The sequence below is a fragment of the Silene latifolia genome, chromosome 10, assembly GCF_048544455.1.
Source record: "Silene latifolia isolate original U9 population chromosome 10, ASM4854445v1, whole genome shotgun sequence".
Taxonomy (NCBI): Eukaryota; Viridiplantae; Streptophyta; class Magnoliopsida; order Caryophyllales; family Caryophyllaceae; genus Silene; species Silene latifolia.
This window is the reverse complement of record NC_133535.1, coordinates 159316308-159335856: the sequence shown is the minus strand read 5'-3', so window position 1 is coordinate 159335856 and position 19549 is coordinate 159316308.

Here is a 19549-nt window from a genome sequence, read left to right as displayed (position 1 = left end):
ACATTTGGGGGTGCAGGTATGCCATAAACCCGCATTCGTCGAACCTCGGATAATCGTGAAAAATGTATTAATACTCGTTATCCGAGGCTGAAATCGAATAGCTTAACTCCTGAAATGACCTTTGACGCGTGATAGAAAAATCGGGACAAAAAGAAACAGGGTTCGGTACGACCTCCCGAACGGCTGAATTTGAAGTGTATAATACACGGTTTTCGCGATTACAAAGTCCCGGAACAAAAATACCCGTAAATCACACGAACGGTTTCTGGGGTTAGATAAACCGTCCGCACAAAGTTTTTGGAGTAACAGAGGACATATCAGGTTGCCGGTAAGCAATAACCCAATCTCGGGTGACAATCTAATACTCGTTAAAAATGGATTAATACTTGTTATTGGTGCTGAAATCGAATATGGCAAACCGCGTAGGGACCTTGAACACGTGCAAGAAAAATTGTAAGAGAAAGAAACAAGACCCGAGAAAACCTCTCGAACGGCTGAAATTGAAGTGTATAATACACAGTTTTCGGGATTACAGGGTCCCGGAACAAAAATGCCCGTAAATCACACGGACGGTTCATCGGGTTAGATAAAGCGTTCACACAAATTTTGTGGAAAGTAACAGAGGACATTTGAGAGTGACGATAAATAATAAACCAATTTTTGGTGACACTCTAATAATCGTTAAAAATGGATTAATACTTGTTATTGGTGCTAAAATTGAATACGGCCACCCCTGAAGCGACCTAGAACACGCGCAAGAAAAATTGGAAGAGAAAGAAACAAGACCAAAGACAACCTCCCAAACGGCTGAAATTGAAGTTTATAGTACACGGTTTTCGGGATTATAGGTCCCAAAACAAATATGCCCGTAAATCACATGAACGGTTTCTTGGGTTAGATAAAACGTCCACTAAAATTTTGAGGAGGAAGAGAGGACATTTGAGGGTGCCGGTAAACAATAAACCAATCTCTAGTGAAAATCTAATACTCGTTAAAAATGGATTAATTCTTTTTATTGGTGCTGAAATCGAATATGGCAACCCCCAAAGCGACCTCAGACACGTGTAAGAAAAATTGGGAGACAAAGAAACAAGACACGGCTCAACCTCCCGAACGGCTACAATTAAAGTGTATAATACACGATTTTCGGGATTACAAGGTCTCGGGACAAAAATGCCCGTAATTTACACGGACGGTTCATCGGTTAGATAAATCGTCCACACAAATTTTGTGGAGTAACAGGAACATTTGAGGATGTCGGTAAGCAATTAACCAATCTCGAGTGCGAATCTAATACACGTTAAAAAAGAATTAGTACTTGTTATTGGTGTTTAAATCAAATATGGCAACCCCTTAAGCGACTTTGGACACGTGCAATAAAAATCAGGAGAGAAAGAAACAAGAGCCGACACGATCTCCCGAACGGCTTAAATTGAAATGTATACACTTAAAATTGAACCATTTGGGATGTCGTACCGGGTCATCTTTCTTATCCTCCTACGTTTTCTACCATGTGTCGTGGGTCACTTCATGAGTTACCGTATTCGATTTTCAGCCCTAAATAAGAAGTATTCATCTATTTTTAAGGATTACCTTATTTTCGTCTAAAACTCAGTTATCGCGTACAAGCACCCTCAAAGATCTTCTGTTGCTTCTAAAAATTTGTGTGGATGCTTATCTAACACGAAGAACCGTCCGAATGATTTACAAAATTTTTGTTCTGCGACCCTGAAATCCTGAAAATCGTATATTATACACTTATATTTGAGTCGTTTGATAGGTCGTACCGGGTCATGTTTCTTATCCTTCCAGTTTTCTACCACGTTGCCGAGGGTCACTTCATGAGTTACGATATTCGATTTCCAGCCCTAAATAAGAAGTATTCATCTATTTTGAAGGAATATCCGATTTTCGTCTGAAACCAACTTATCGCATACCGGCACACTCAAGTATCCTTTGTTGCTTCTCAAATTTTGGATAGCTGCTTTATCTGACCCGAGCAACCGTCCGTAAGATTTACGAACATTTTTATTCTGGGACCTGAAACCCTGAAAACCATGTATTACACTTAAATTTGAGTCGTTTTGGAGGTCGAACCGGGTCATGTTTCTCGAACACCCAATTTTTCTACCACGTGTCTCGGGTCAATTCATAAGTTACCGTATTCGATTTTAAGACCTAAATAAGAAATATTCATCTATTTTTAAGGAGTACCTTAGTTTCGTCTAAAACTCGTTTATCGCGTTCTGACACCCTCAAATATCCTCTGTTGCTACTCAAAGTTTATGTGGCTGCTTTAGCCGACCTAGGGAACCATCCGTATGAATTACAAACATTTTTGTTCCGGGACCCTGAAATCCTGAAACCCGTATATTATACACTTAATTTGAGTCATTTGGGAGGTCGTACCGGGTCATGTTTCTTCTCCTCCCAGTTTTTCTACCACGTGTCTCGGGTTACTTCTTAAGTTACCGTATTCGATTTTCCGCCCTAAATAAGAAGTATTCATGCATCTATTTATAAGGATTGCATGATTTTCGTCTAAAACTCGTTTATCGCGTACAAACACCCTCAAATATCCTCTATTGCTTATAAAATTTTATTTGGCTGCTTTATCTGACCCAAAGAACCGTCCTAATGATTTAAAAACATTTTTTTTTCTTGGACCCTGAAATCTCGAAAATCATGTATTTTACACTTAAATTTGAACCGTTTGGGAATACGTACCAGGTCTTGTTTATTTTCCTCTCGGGTTTTCAATCTCTTGACTAAGATCGCTGCATGAATCAATATATATAACTAAAGGAGGCTTTTTTTTCCTAATTATACTATTAGCATTAGAATTAGGAGAAATTAATTATTTAAAATTTTTCTATTACAATTAGGAATAGAATTTTCCTATTAGAAATAGGAAATAAATTAATTATTTTAATATTTTCCTATTAGAAATAGGAAATAAATTAACAATTTATTAAGACTTTTTTCCTAATATACTATTAGAATTAGGAGATAATAATTATTTAAAATTTTTCTATTATAATTAGGAATATGATTTTCCATTAGAAATGAGAATTAATTAATTATTTTACAATTTTATTATTAGAAACAGGAAATAAATTAATTATCTACAATTTATTAATACTAAAAAATTATTCATTAGTATTTGTTCACTTTTTATTAAATTAGAAGGAAAAAAACCTTTAATATATTTATAATATCCAATTTTATGACAACTTCCGATTAAAAAAATGAGGTATTATGAGGCTAAAAGGCCCTAGGCCGAGCTGTGTTGTGACAAATGTGCATGCATAATACGTACTACATGTAATTTACTCGTGTAAAGAGTAACATGAATGCTGAAATATGCCCCTACGTCTTTTGTTATTGCTAATGTCATATTTAATTATACATAATACGAAGTTTATTTTTCAAATGTCATATGTATTTCTCCTACTAATTTTAAAGTTATTTCCCTCACAATACACTTCTACTTCTATTGATATAATTTATTATTATATTATTTACATTCATTTGTCATTATATAAAAGTATATTAATCAAAAATTAAATAAAATATTCACATATTATTGATAAGTACAAAGTTTGATATCTATTTTTAAAGGAGTATTAAAAGATAAAGAAAGTTGCTGCTAATATGCGAATCAAAATATCATATTATGACAAATGAGTAAATGTTTTGAAAAACTTTATTGTGCGATTGTTTTACAATTTAAAGTAAAAATTGTACCACGAGTAATAAAATAGATTTGAATGAGGCTTGAAGGTAAATTAGATACACTTATTATAGAAATATGTATAAGGTTAAGATTCAATTCAAGCAATGATCAACATTAAAAAAAAACGTCATGATAAACACATAAAAGGGTAAGAGTATTCTTTCCCTAACATAGTACTGAAGACCGTCTCTCTCACGCTTTTCTTCTGACAAATTTACATGCATAAAAAACGGTACTATTCAATTATATGGAACAAACTAATTATTGTTGATGCTATAATTTTTTTTGGGTGTAAATTGAGAACATCATCACTATAATTTAGGGAGAGATACGAATTGGGGAAGGGTGAGACATATTCGTCATGCATAATACGATGTTTTAACCACCTTTAGGCAAAAATATAAAAATAAATGAAAAAATTTAAACCTAAAAGGAGGTCACGTACTTGCCAACTCTTCTATAGTTCTCTACCGCATTAATATTCTCATGAAGTTTATGGCATTTATTTCATATTAATGAAAAAAATGATTTTACTGCTTCGTACAATTTGTGATTTATAACTTTTAGCTAACTTATTTGAACTTGCTTAAATTTATATATTTTAAGTGAAGAATATTAACTATAAATATGATAAAGATAAAGTTTGATCTTTAATTTCGTCGTAGATAAAAAAACTCAATTTTTTATTTTCTTATAATATACTAATTAAAGGTCATAATGTAAAACAGGAAATTACACCACAATCTACTATTTCAATATGTCGATGATCAACACTCAAAATAGCACATTTGTTATTTAAATAGTGTAAAAACTCTCAAAATGCTAAAAAAAAATGTTCAATTTGTCGTTATCAAAGAAAACCTGAGTTTCTGCATTTTTTTTTCTCATGTTCAACTTGATCTTTACGGGATGTAAATGTGATGAAGTTCAGAAAGTAGCGGATAGTTTTCTGTTAGTTAGATGGACTTTTCAAGAGAAAGATGAAAGCTTTGCATTTTAGACCGTTTTATGTGTGAACCGAGGGGATTAAGTAGTGGGCTAAAGGTTGTTTCGAGTGGGAATGAGGTTGATTGTGAGTTGATTGACTAAAGTTTTTCCTTAGTAGATCTAGAAAGGAGATAATAATTATGAGATAATAAAATTTGAAGAAAAAAAGGACAATAAAAATGAGATGGAGGTAGTAAGATTTATTTATACAAAATGAAATAAATAGCAAAGTTCGTGTATATATAAAATATTCAAACTTATTTAGTTTACAAACATAGTACCCAAACACTTTGTTGAGTATCTGGAATGGAGGTCGGGGAGGGGACGAGAAAAAGATTAGGAAGGGAAAGGGAGAGGGATAAGAGAGAATATTGCTTCTTAAACTTTTTTTTGTTGAAGGAGAAATAAATTGTCTTCGATAAGGGAGACGAGGATCCATATTATCTAGAGTAAAGATTGGTGTTTCATGAAGCTGAATGTGATTTATGACTTCTTAGATGTAAAACGTGGCAGAAAGGTAGTGATAGTGGTAGTGGATTGCAGGTTGTTTCAAGTAGTAAGAACTAATCACAGTGGCTGATGTTTTATTTTGCGAGTAAATTAGTGGGGTGGAGGGAGGGTGCATTTGTGGAGGGTGATGAGTTTAACGAGGATAGTGATAATAAATAAGGTTATTTATCAGCAAAATATCGCTTGCATTAAAACATATAGGTAACATGAATAATAACAAGAAACCTAAAAAGATCATACTGATAAACTTAATCTTGACCCCCATCAATCCAAATTAAAGTAAAATCTTAATTCTAACAACATTGTCGAGAGCAAGGGTTAGTTTATTGTTGCATCATTGAGTTGATTATGCAGAGTAGATATTATTGATTTCCTTGACCAATTGAAAAACAAACAGGTATTAATGAACAAATTCTAAAAACTATCAGTCCAAGTATCATATATATAAACTTGATTTTTGTTTTATTTTCCAAAAAAAAAGTATTTTATTAATCAAACACTCTTTTATTCTTATGTCAATATTATGTTAACGGGAATTATTTATTGGTCATGCGGCATACATAAAATCTTAGACATGAACGATGTACTATATGTCTATATTCCATTTATTGTGAAATTTATCACACATTATTTTAATATACGTGCAACGCACGGGCAAGAAAACTAGTATGGAATTATTTTCAGCCCTAATTGACAAGTATTCATCTATTTTTAAGGAGTACCCGATTTCCGTCCGAGACTTGTTTATCATGTACCGGCACCCTCAAATATCCTTTGTTGCTTCTCAAAATTTGTGTATCTGCTTTGTCTGACCCAAGGAACCGTATGTATGATTTACAGACATGCATTTTTTGTTCCGGGCCCTCAAATCTCGAAAACCGTATATTAGACACTTAAATGTGAGCTGTTTAGAAGGTCGTACCAGGTCATGTTTCTTTTCCTCTCAGTTTTTGTAATATCCTAAGATATTGAGAGAAAGTTGTCCAATATCGGGAAAATAAGGAGCTCATGATATGTTTATAAAGGATTCCACCAACCACTTAGTAACAAGGCCTTGTACTTTTGGGCTTAAGTGAGAACAAATATGGGCCCAGAAGTATACATCTCATCTTATTAGGGTTGTGTTACGACGGTGGTTGGTCGGGTTGTTATAAATGGTATCAGAGCAACCTTGCGACCGTGTGGTGAGCCTGTGGCCGGGAGTACCCGGGTCATACACCTAGCGGGGGAGGATTCCGGGCCTAACTGCTGTCAGCCTCCGGGCACAACGAGGACGTTGTGTTATTTAAGTGGGAGATTTTGTAACACCCAAAGATATTGAGAGGAAATTTGTCCCATATCGTGAAAATAAGGAGCTCATGAGATGTTTATAAAGGATTCCACCCACCACTTAGTAACAAGGCTTTGTGCTTTTGGGCTTAAATAGGACAAATATGGGTTCAAAGTACACATCCCATCTTATTAGAGTTGTGTTACGATGGTGGTGGGTCGGGTTGTTATACTTTTTTTACCACGTGTATTGGTTCACTTCATAAGTTACCGTATTCGATTTTCAGCTCTGAATAAGAATTATTCATCTACTTTTAAGGATTAACCGATTTTGATTTTCGTCTAAAACTCGTTTAACGCGTACCAGCTCACTCAAATATCATCTACTGCTTCTCAAAATTTTTGTGGCTGCTTTATCCAACCCGGGGAACCGTCCTTTTGATTTACTGTTATTTTTGTTCTGGGGCCTTGAAATCCTGAAAACCGTGTATTATACACTTAAAATTGAACCGTTTGGGATGTCGTATCGTGTCATATTTCTTCTCCTCCTAGGTTTCCTACCACGTGTCTGGGGTCACTTCATGAGTTAGTGTATTCGATTTTCAGCTCTGGATAAGAAGTATTCATCTATTTTTAAGGATTACCCGATTTTCGTCTAAAACTCGTTTATCGCGTACCGGCTCTCTCAAATATCATCTGTTCCTTCTCAAAAAAATTGTGGCTGCTTTATCCGACCAGGGGAAGCGTCCTTATGATTTACAGACATTTTTATTCCGGGACCGTTAAATCCCGGAAACCGTGTATTATACACTTATAATTGAACCGTTTGGGATGTTGTACCGGGTCATCTTTCTTCTCCTCCTAGGTTTTCTACCAAGTGTTAGGGGTCACTTCATGAACTACCGTATTCGATTTTTAGCCCTAAATAAGAAGTATTCATCTATTATTAGGAATTACCTTATTTTCGTCTAAAACTCGTTTATCACGTAAAGGCACCCTCAAAGATCTTCTGTTGCTTCTAAAAATTTGTATGGTTGCTTATCTGGCACTAAAAACCGTCCGAATGATTTACAAACATTTTTGTTCAAGGGCCCTGAAATCCCAAAAACCGTATATTATACACTTAAATTTAAGTCGTTTGAGAGGTCGTACCGGGTCATGTTTCTTCTCCTCCCAGTTTTTCTACCACGTTTGCAGGGTCACTTCATGAGTTACGATATTCGATTTTCAGCCCTAATAAGAAGTATTCATCTATTTTTAAGGAATATCCGATTTTCGTCTTAAACTAATTTATCGCATACCGGCACACTCAAATATCCTTTGTTGCTTCTCAAATTTTGGGTAGCTGTTTTATCTGACTAGAGGAACCATCTGTATGATTTACGGACATTTTTATTTCGAGACCCTGAAATCCCGAAAACCGTGTATTATACACTTAAATTTGAGTCGTTTGGGATGTCGAACCGGGTCATGTTTCTTCTCCTCTCAGCATTTCTACCACCTGTCTTGGGTCAATTCATAAGTTACAGACTTACCGTATTCGATTTTCAGCTCTAAATAAGAAATATTCATCTATTTTTAAGGAATACCTCATTTTTGTCTAAAACTCATTTATCGCGTACCGACACCCTTAAATTTCCTCTATTGCTACTCAAAATTTGTGTGGCTGCTTTATCTGACCTAGGGAACCGTTCGTATTATTTACAGACATTTTTTTTCTGGGACCCTGAAATTTCTGAAAACCGTGTATTATACACTTAAATTTGAGTCGTTTGGGAGGTCGTTCTTCTCCTCCCAGTTTTTTTACCACGTGTCTCGGGTCACTTCATAAGTTACCGTATTCGATTTTCAGCCCTAAATAAGAAATATTCGTCTATTTTTAAGGAGTACCTGATTTTCGTCTAAAACTCGTTTATCGTGTACCGACACCCTCAAATATCCTTTGTTGCTTATAAAAATTTGTGTGGCTGCTTTATCTGACCCGTAGAATCGTCCGAATGATTTACAAACATTTTTATTTCGGGACGCTGAAATCCCGAAAATCATGTATTTTACACTTAAATTTGAACCGTTTAGGAGGTCGTACCGGGTCTTGTTTATTTTGCTCTCACGTTTTATATCCCTTGACTAAGATCGCTTCGTGATTATGGTATTTGATTTTCAGCACTAATTAACAAGTATTCATCTATTTTTAAGGAGTACCCGATTTTCGTCCGAGACTTGTTTATCACGTACCGGCACCCTTAAATGTCCTTTGTTGCTTCTCAAAATTTGTGTCTCTGCTTTGTCTGACTCGAGGAACTTTATGTATGATTTACAGACATTTTTGTTCTGGACCCTCAAATCTCGAAAACCGTGTATTATACACTTAAATGTGAGCTGTTTGGGAGGTCGTACCGGGTCATGTTTCTTTTCCTCTCAGGTTTTCTACCATTTGTATTAGGTCACTTCATGAGTTACCGTATTCGATTTTCAACTCCGAATAAGAAGTATTCATCTATTTTTAAGGATTACCCGATTTTCGTTTAAAACTCGTTTATCGCGTACCAGCTTCCTAAAATAGCATTTGTTGCGTCTCAAAATTTTTGTGGCTGCTTTATCCGACCCGAGGAACTTTCCTTTTTATTTACAGATATTTTTGTTACGGGACCCTTAAATCATGAAAACTGTGTATTATACACTTAAATTTGAACCGTTTGGGATGTACCGGGCCATGTTTCTTCTCCTCCTATGTTTTCTACCACGTGTCTGGGGTTACTTCATGAGTTACCCTATTCGATTTTCATCTCTAAGTAAGAAGTATTTATCTATTTTTAAGGATTGCCTGATTTTCGTCTAAAACTCGTTTATCGCGTACCGGCACCCTCAAATATCCTTTGTTGCTTCTCAAAATTTGCATGGCTTCTTTATGTGACCCGGGGAACCGTCCGTATGATTTACAGTTATTTTTGTTCCGGGACACTGAAATCCTGAAAACCGTGTATTATATACTTAAATTTGAACCGTTTGGAAGGTCGTACCGGCTTATGTTTGTTTTACTCCCAGATTTTCTACCACGTGTCTCGGGCCACTTCATGAGTTACCGTATTCAATTTTCAGCCCTGAATAAGAAGTATTCATCTATTTTTAAGGAGTAATTTATTTTCGCTTGAAACTCGTTTATCGTGTATAGGCACCCTCAAATATCCTATTTTGCTACTCAAAGTTTGTGTGGCTGTTTTATCTGACCCGGGAAACCGTTCATATGATTTACAGACATTTTTCCTGCAGGACCCTGAAATACCGAAAATCATGTATTATACACTTAAATTTGAATCATTTGAGAGGTCATAACGGGTTATGTTTCTTCTCCTCCCAGTTTTTCTACCACATGTCTAAGACCTGGCAAAATAAACCCGACCCAAGACCCGAAATCGACCCAAATTGTTGCACCCGAATGACACCCGAAACCCGAATTGACCTGACCCAACCCGAAAATAACCCGAGCTTTCATGGATCTGTAGCAGACCCGTCCCGAACATACCGACCTACTTGACCCGAAAATTGTAATCCGAAATGGCCCAACCAGACCTTACCCGAAAATTTGAGAAACCTGAAATTACCTGACCAAAACTGGCCCGAGTCGAACCCTACCCGATTGACCTGTTTGCTAGGTTTAGGCGGGTGGGGGCTTTGGTGACCCTGAACCGACTCGTTTGGACAAAAAAGGTAGTGCGTCATGCGGGTTTGGCATTGTGGGCTGGGTATGAAGGAGCCGAGCCCGGCCCGGTTGGGGAGCTGGTTGAATGGGCTACGATAGCCGGCCAGCAATCTGAGGGGGAAGTGGGCCCGATTAGTAGGTCGAGTTTGTGTGGGCTGGGCTGACTCATATGTCCCGCTCTAGACGTGACTAGGACAAGTGAAAGTAGCCATATGTCCAGTGAACTATAGAATTTCTAAATTTTTTTGTAAATAATCATTAAAAATAATATTTTTTGTGATAAAGAAATTCCATATGAACTATGTTGAAACAAGTTATCACAAATGGTTTCTCGTAAGCTTTGTCTTCTTAATCCCTCCAAAACCAACTCAACCAAAAGCTTTAACGAAGTTTCAGGAATGATTATATACTCTAAACCGTTTCTTCACCATACGAGTAGTTCAAATAAACAAGGATCTTGTAAGCATTCACATCCTTTGTTCTTATAACCTTCGAGCTGAAAACTAATTGGCGAAAAAAACTTCTTGCACAATGTTTGGCCTGTCAATGTCACCTGTCCAGGCCGAGAGACTCCAATTATTCACCAATACAATCTCAGCTGTACATCAAGCTTACTTGACTCGAGTAAATTCGAGCAATTAGCACCTTCAACTTCAACCCGTTTTAAAGGATGACTCTTAACACTTTGCCATTTTCTCTAGTTCACTCATCAATGGCTGCAAACACCAGAATTACTAAGATATCAATAAGAGCAGAAGCGTTCCGTTTTAAATGACAATTTGTGTAAAAAATATTCCTAGACTTTCTAAACAGTAACCGGAAAGAACAGTTGCTAGACTTGACAGTATGAACATGTTCAACCAGATTAAATAGAGTATATTATTAACCCGTAATTCTACTGAAGACGAGAAAATGCAAAAGGGCATACCTCGATTATCGTATTAGGGTGTCTTAAATAAACTCGAAAAGAAATTATATCAGGGTGGCAAATCCAGAATAAACCATCAAGAAAAGCTGAAAGAGATGGGGCATATTCTGCACCCGCTGACCGAGTCAACATATTGAGCAAGGTCAAAGATATCCACAAGCAAGTCAACGACTTAGACAGCCTAACCGACGCAGCCCGTCGGTCGGTCTGTCACTGGGCCTCTACTGGGACAACTAGCCGGTAGGGGCACATATCCGCGAACTCATATCCAAGACCCCTCGGCGGCGAGTCAACAGGGCCCGCCGGCCTGCCATGGGTCCCTCGGCCGAGGGTAGATCAGTCTTTCCACCTGCTAGCCACTTGGCCACTACGTGACAAAAGGTGAAAGTCTATAAATACTCCTCAACCCTCATTGAGGAAAGGATACGAAAAATAACCTAAACACCTCATAATCTGGTAATATCTTCCTTATCTCTCTACAATATATACCTCGCCAAGTAACATACGACTTAATCCTTTTAAGTTTACTGACTTGAGCGTCGGAGTGAGTTCGCTCGGTCCAAAGCCGAGCCCTCAGTTTGTTCATTGTTTCAGGAGACCGAAAGGAGGATTCAATCAAAGACGTCATTCTACAAGCACGGGTGGTAACAAATAATCGCTTCTCGGAATTACACAGGAACAATTGGCGCCGTCTGTGGGGAAAAGATACTAGAAGCTAGTCACATTCATTCCCAAACAAAAAAAAAAAACAAAAAAAAAACCCACCCAAAAAGCTAAGAAGATGTCGAAACAACAAGAAGTATTTGTGACTGACGAAACCGAATTCTGCCAAGATGACACCGTCCACAATTCTGGGGTTGTGCAACCCCCCACCGGCCGAGTGACTCAACCGGAGTACGAGATGCCAATAATACCAGATACGCCGCTGCCCGCCGACCAAGTCACCATCATGGGACATGTGGTTGACGCAGCTAAACTGAAACTACTCCTGGACCTAATAGGTAGCACGCCGGCTCACACTGTCACTCCGACAAGAGCGGCGGCACCCGTCCAGGAGACCAGGGCCCAGAACGTGACTCCGAGAGACTTGAACGGAGCACCGGAGGAAGCCGGCCTGTCAAGACGCCGGGGAGCCCGAGTGCTAGTGGTAGACTTGAGTCCTTCCCGCACTCGCGGGAGGACGGCGTCACCGCAAAGACCGACGAGGCATGCCCTGCAGGAGTGAAAGAAGTCCGACTCACCAGAGTCGGAGAAGAAGCCCGACTCACCAGAGTCGGAGAAGAAGCCATTCCCGCCACGGGGAGAGGAGCCGGACTAGGGATGCGAGGAGCCGATTGCCGCGTGTCATTCGACACGTGGTCAGACAGCCCTTCAACCCCTACGTCCTAGAGGTCCCGGTGCCGACTAAGCTAAAGTTGCCACCCATATCATACAAAGGAGAAAGCGACCCAACCGACCATGCCGAGGCTTTCGAGTCTTACATGTCGGTATGGGAGCAACCTGATGAGGTTTGGTGCCGTGTCTTCCCAACGACCCTGCACGGGATGGCACAAAGCTGGTACAAGGGGCTACCCAATGGGTCGATATACTGTTACGGCGACCTAAGGGACATATTTTTGGCCCAGTATTCTTGCAATAAGAGGAGGGCCGTCGAGACATCGGATCTCCTGACCATCAAACATGAGGGAGGCGAGTCTCTCCGAAGTTATGTGAAGAGGTTCGACGCCAAGGTTCAGCAGATTCGTGAGTGAGCAATGAGTGGCGGCCTTCGCGCCGATGAAAGGCCTCCCAAGAGGGGACTTAAAAAACGAGCTCATCAAGTGCGGAGGCCTCAACTTAGACTCCGCCGGGAAGATGGCCGACCAAGCCATAAAGGTGGAGGACTACCACAAAACCTGGGTAGGCCCCAGCGAGGCCGGGCACTCAGAGAGTAAGAGCTGTCGGGAGGACAACCCGGATGAAAGACGTCGTGACAATAATAGGTCACGGTCTGACAGGTCTGCCAGGAACGAGAACTCGGCGGGCGGCGGGGGAGTTCGGGATCGTTTACTACCAAAAGCGGTACAATGATCACACCCCCGGTTGTATCTGCTGCCGAGGTCTTCGCCCGAGCAAGAACGAGGGTCGAAGTGGGAAAGGCCTCCTGTGCCGAGGGGGACGGTGACACGAGCTAGTACCGTGAGTACCACGGCCACACCGGCCACCTAATCGACAATCGCCGGCATCGAAGAATGCCATTGAAGAGCGATCCGGAAGGGGAGCCTCGGCAAATATGTTGCCAAAGGCCAAAAGACTCGATGCGTGGCTCAAACAAGAAATCCGTCTTTGAACGGATAGGAGTGATCCATGTTGTCATCGGGGGCAACGAGAACGGTGGGTCCGCTCATGGGCACAAACGGCACCTGAACGAGCTGTATCAGGCCATCAACTTTGTGCCCAAAACACCGATCCCCGCTTCCAACATCCCCGACATGACAATTGGGAAGAAGGACTACGAGGGAGTCATCGCCCCTCACAGCGACCCACTTGTAGTCCACTTGGACATAGCCAACCACCTGGTCAAGAGGTGCCTGATTGACACATGCGCCTACACGAACATCATGTTCAGGGAGTGCTTTCTCAACTTCGGTCTGAAGGTTGAAGACTTGAGCCCCTGCACCAATCCGTTGTACAGTTTTTCCGGGGCCGGCCTGGTACCCCTGGGGTCAATCAGACTGCCAGTGATGTTTGGCGAGGGGAATGCGGCTAAGAATGTCCTAGCTGAGTTCGTGGTCATTGACGGCTCGTCCGCCTACAACGTTCTCATAGGCCGAGTCACTCTGAGCGAGGCCGACGCAGTGATGTCCATCCGGGCCCTGACACTGATGTATGTCTCGGACCGGAGGGAAGCGCATAAGCTCGTCTCAAAGAACGAGAAGGACGAGGTGGTCAACATCCAGATATCTGCCAGAGGATGCAACATGCAATCCCTCAAAGTGGCAAAGAAGTCATAGAAGGGGAAGAGCCTATCCTTGCAACAGGAGGGCGACCTCATGGATTCAACCGTCGGCATGGTCGAAGGAGCCGAGACCGAAGAAGTGGAAATTGACCCAGGGCGCACCGTAACTGTCGGTGTCAACCTGGAGCCAAAATTCAGGGCCGCTCTCCTAGACCTGCTGAGGAAGAACAAAGACGTCTTCGCCTACTCAGCGGCCGAGATGCCAGGCGTGAGCCGGGAGGTAATTGTTCACAAGCTGAACGTACTCCCCACCGCTCGCCCTGTCAAGCAAAGGATGAGGAACTCCTCAGCCGAGAAGGATGAGGCCATCAAAGCCGAGGTAGATAAATTACTAGCGGCGGGCTTTATCATGCCTTGTACTTATCCTGAGTGGTTAGCTAATGTTGTAATGGTGAGGAAGTCATCGGAGGCGTGGAGGATGTGTGTAGATTTTACCAATCTTAATAAAGCGTGCCCCAAAGATTGCTATCCCTTGCCTCGAATAGATAGTTTAATTGACGCCACGGCAGGCTACACTATGATGAGCCTGCTGGACGCCTTCTCAGGGTATCATCAGGTATTCATGGCCGAGGAAGACATGCCTAAATGCGCATTCATCATCAGTAACGGCACATACATGTATAAAATGATGCCGTTCGGTTTGAAGAACGCCGGCGCAACTTACACAAGACTGGTGGACAAAGTGTTCCAAAATCAAAAAGGGCGAAACATTGAGGCTTACGTCGACGATGCTATTGTAAAAAGCAAGTCTGACAGCGAGCACTTAGCCGATTTACACGAGACATTTTGTTCACTAAGGAAATACAAGATGAAACTTAACCCAATGAAATGCAACTTCGGTGTCCGGGCAGGTAAGTTTCTCGGCGTACTCGTCAGCGCCAGGGGAATTGATGCCAATCCAGAGAAAGTCCAAGCAATCCTGGACCTGCCGGAGCCGAGGAATCGAAAAGAGGTTATGATGTTGACCGGGAGGATGGCGGCTCTAGCCCGTTTCATCTCTCGGTCAGCCGACAAGAGCACCCCATTCTTCAAAGTGTTGAAGGGGAATAAGGACTTCAGTGGGGGGAGGAACGAGCACGCTTTCAAGCAACCGAAAGCTCATCTTCGGACTCTCCCAACCCCTGTCCGGCCGATCTTTGGGGAGACGCTATATCTGTACATAGCGATTACCTCGGCCACGGTCGGTCGTGATCATCGGGAAGAAGACAAACAAAGAACACCCAATCTACTTTGTCAGCCATACGTTGTTGCCCGCCGAGAGAAACTACCCGCTGATTGAAAAAGCAGCCTTTGCTGTCGTCGTCGCCGCAAGGAAACTGAAACCCTACTTCGACGCACATCCCATGACGGTCTTAACCGACCAACCATTGGAGAAAGCATTGGAAAAATTTGAGCAATCCGGCAGGCTCATCAAATGGGCAGTAGAGCTATCCGGCTTCGGCATTCAATACAAGCCGAGGCCCTCGATAAAGGGACAGGCATTCGCAGACTTCCTGGCCGATTGCACATATCAAGAAGAGCAAAACCCCGGGGTATGGGAAGTATACACCGACGGGTCCTCCACGGCGAACAGTTCAGGAGCCGGCATCCTTATCATCAGCCCAAACGGAGACGAGTTTGAGTATGCCTTGAAATTTACCTTCCCGGCCTCCAACAACGAATCCGAGTACGAGGCGGTGATAACTGGAGTCGAGCTAGCTAGGGTTGCCGGGGCGGAGCACATCATTTTGAAGACAGATTCACTTTTAGTGGCTAATCAAATCAGAGGAGAGTACGAGACTCGAGACGACGGGATGGTAAGATACCTGGAAAGGGTAAAAGCTGACACTTCAAAGTTGAAATCTTTTAAGATACAATGCATTCCCAGGTCTGAGAACAACCGAGCCGACGCTCTCTCAAAGCTTGCCAGTTCGACCATCAAGAATGTCAGCCGAACCGTGCTGGTGGACATCAGGAATTCCAAGAGCATCACTGAGGCCGTCGGCATGGTGGGCAACATAGAGACCGAGACGACGTGGATGACTCCGATAATGAAATACAAATTGACAAATGAATTGCCGGAGGACCGCAGTCTCTCGCAGAAGATAAAGAGGATCGCAGCAAGGTACTTGGTATTTGAAGGGGAATTGTACAGGAGGTCCGTGATAAGGCCACTCCTGAAATGTGTCGGCCCAGCCGACGCGGAGCTAATTCTGACAGAAATTCACGAAGGCATCTGCGGCCATCACATGGGGGCAAGAACACTAGCCCACAAAGCTCTCCGAGCCGGCTACTTCTGGCCCACCATGCTTGCGGATTCCAGAGCCAAAACCAAAAAGTGCAACAACTGTCAAATGCATGCTCCGGTGATACATGCACCTTCCCGAGACCTGCAGCCGGTACTTAGTCCCCTTCCTTTTGCACAGTGGGGGATGGATCTACTAGGGCCATTTCCAACGGCATCCGGAAGAAGAAAGTACTTGATTGTCGCCGTTGACTACTTCACCAAATGGGTTGAAGCTGTCGAAGTGCCAGCCAAGACGATGTCGGCCGTAAGAAAGGTAATCTGGGAAAATGTCATAACTCGTTTTGGGTTACCCCAATTCATGGTATTTGACCACGGCCGAGAGTTTTGGAGTGACACAATAATGAACTGGTTGGAAGAACTTGGTATCAAATTCGCATACTCCTCCGTCTGCCACCCACAGAGCAACGGACAGGCGGAGGCAGCCAATAAAACAATCCTCAACGGTTTGAAGAAGACAGTTGAAGACCTAAAGGGAAGATGGGCCGATGAACTACTCGGCGTCCTGTGGTCCCTTCGAACCACGGAGAAAGAAGCAACGGGGTACAGTCCATTCCACTTAGTCTACGGGTCCGAAACAGTCCTGCCAATTGAAGCAACGGTGCCCACATTCAGAACGGCCACCTTTAACCCAGTTGAAAATGAGGAAGGTCTGAGAACCTCCCTAGACCTGGTCGAAGAAAGCCGAGATGCACCACGCCTCAACTTGGCAGTATATCAAAACCGAATGAGAAGAGCCTACAACCGAAGAGTCCACAAAAGGGACTTAAAAGTAGGGGATCTAGTCCTAAGAAAGTCGGCCGCCACCAACAAAGGAAACATTCATGGTAAATTGACGGCCAACTGGGAGGGTCCCTACAAAGTGGTTGAAGAAATGAGGCCGGGTACATACCGGCTGACAGACATGGAGGGTGTGCCTTTGATGAGCCATTGGAACACTGACAATCTCAGGAAATACTTTGTATAGCGTCGGAGGTGTCCAAGACAATTGTTGGCACCCCGACGCGTGTTTATATCTAATAAAGAATCATCCAAGTTTTCCATCAAAGTGTTTATCCCCTCCGTAGTCATATCGAGGTAGACGCCACGGCCCAAGCCGGGCAGTCATCCCAAGAAGTAGACGCCACGCAGCGATCACTACCGTAGCGATTGATACTCGCGAAAGCGACCAACATGCCTTAGGAACGTATAAGTACAGTTGAGACGCAATTCTAGCCGCCTCGGCCAACCGAAGGCCTGGCAGAGGAAGCGATCAATATGTCTACAGATACGAACGCTGTCGCGCCGTAACCTCTAGCCGCCTCGGCCAACCGAAGGCCCGGCAGGGGACACAACGGTCGATACGCTAACATGTTTACAGCGGCGGTTGGGAAGCGCAAATCCGACGCCTCGGCTAGACCGAGAGTGAAAGAGGAAGCGACCAACATGCCAACATGTTTAAAAGACGTTAAACACAGTTGAGATACGCATTCTAATTGCCTCGGCCAGGCCGAAGGTAAAAACGAAAAAGCGCTCAATTAATAACGCAAGAAGACAAGGGAAGAATTGTGATCAAAGCCCCGGCTAAAGCCGAAGGCCAATAAACAAGCTTTATTAAAAAAGATTACAAGCAAGGAGAATACAGACGACGGCCGTCCCCATAGGGATAAGCTAAAACACAACCTACCAAAGTTTTACAAAAAAACAAGGAAAAGAAAAGCAAAAGGTTACAGACATATCATTTGAAGCGCCAAAAGATGCTAAAGGTTTCACCCAAGTGCCAGGTTTGCACTATGATGAGATCTTTGCACCTGTAGTCATGCTGCGTTCCATTCGGATTATCTTAGCGATCGCCGCTTTTCATGACTATGAAATTTGGCAAATGGATGTGAAAACCGCCTTCTTAAACGGTTTTTTGGAGGAAGAGTTGTACATGGTACAACCCAAAGGTTTCATTGATCCAGAAAATCCTAAGAAAGTGTGCAAGCTTAAGCGTTCCATTTATGGACTTAAGCAAGCATCTTGGAGTTGGAATCATCGCTTCGACCAAGTGATAAAAGAAAATGGATTCATTCGATCGGTCGAGGAACCATGTCTGTATATCAAGTCGAGTGGGAGCAAGATTGTCTTTCTAATATTGTATGTTGACGACATACTCCTGATTGGGAATGACATACCTCTCTTAACTTCGGTGAAAGTATGGTTGAAAAACCATTTCCAGATGAAAGATCTGGGTGAGGCACAAAGAATTTTGGGCATCCGTATCTATCGAGATAGATCACGTCGGATGTTATCTCTCAGTCAGGAGTCTCACATAGACAAAGTCCTAGAGAGATTCAGCATGACTAACTCCAAAAAGGGTTTTCTTCCCATGGCTCCAGGGGTGCATTTGAGCAAGTCTCAGGCACCAGAGACACAGGAAGAGAAAGCGCGCATGACACGGATTCCTTATGCTTCGGCTATAGGATCAATCATGTATGCCATGATATGCACACGTCCGGACGTGGCATATACATTGAGTATGACAAGTCAATTCCAACAAAGCATCCGGGTGAATCACATTGGATGATCGTCAAGAACATTCTTAAGTACCTACGGAGGACTAAAGATTGGGCATTGACTCATGGAGGCGAACAAAAGCTATGCGCAACCGATTCGCAGATGCTAGCTTCCAAACGGATCGAGATGACTCGAAATCTCGGTCTGGATTCGTTTTTACTCTTAATGGCGCTACTGATCAGTGGAAGAGTTCCAAAAAAAGTGTTACAAAGAGATTCTACGACTGAGTCCGAGTACTATGTCGCGTCTAGACATGTACAACGGAAAGCTCATCTAATCCGAGATTACGTGGAGCAAAAGGAAGTAGTGATAGAAAAGATTGCTACACATGATAATATAGCAGATCCTCTCACTAAACCATTACGACAAGATAAGCATGAAGGGCATGTTAATTCCATGGGAATTAAACGTGTTCCTGAGTTGTAGTACTCTTTTATGGATTAGATTCATTTTCTTGTGTACTCTATACGACATCATCGTTTTGATATTTATATATTTTGTTTTTCATGTGGAATTGTACGACAATTTTGAACACCACAAAGTGAACTGAACAAACATTATATTTTTAGTCCTTAATTGCCCACATGAGCTGATAACTC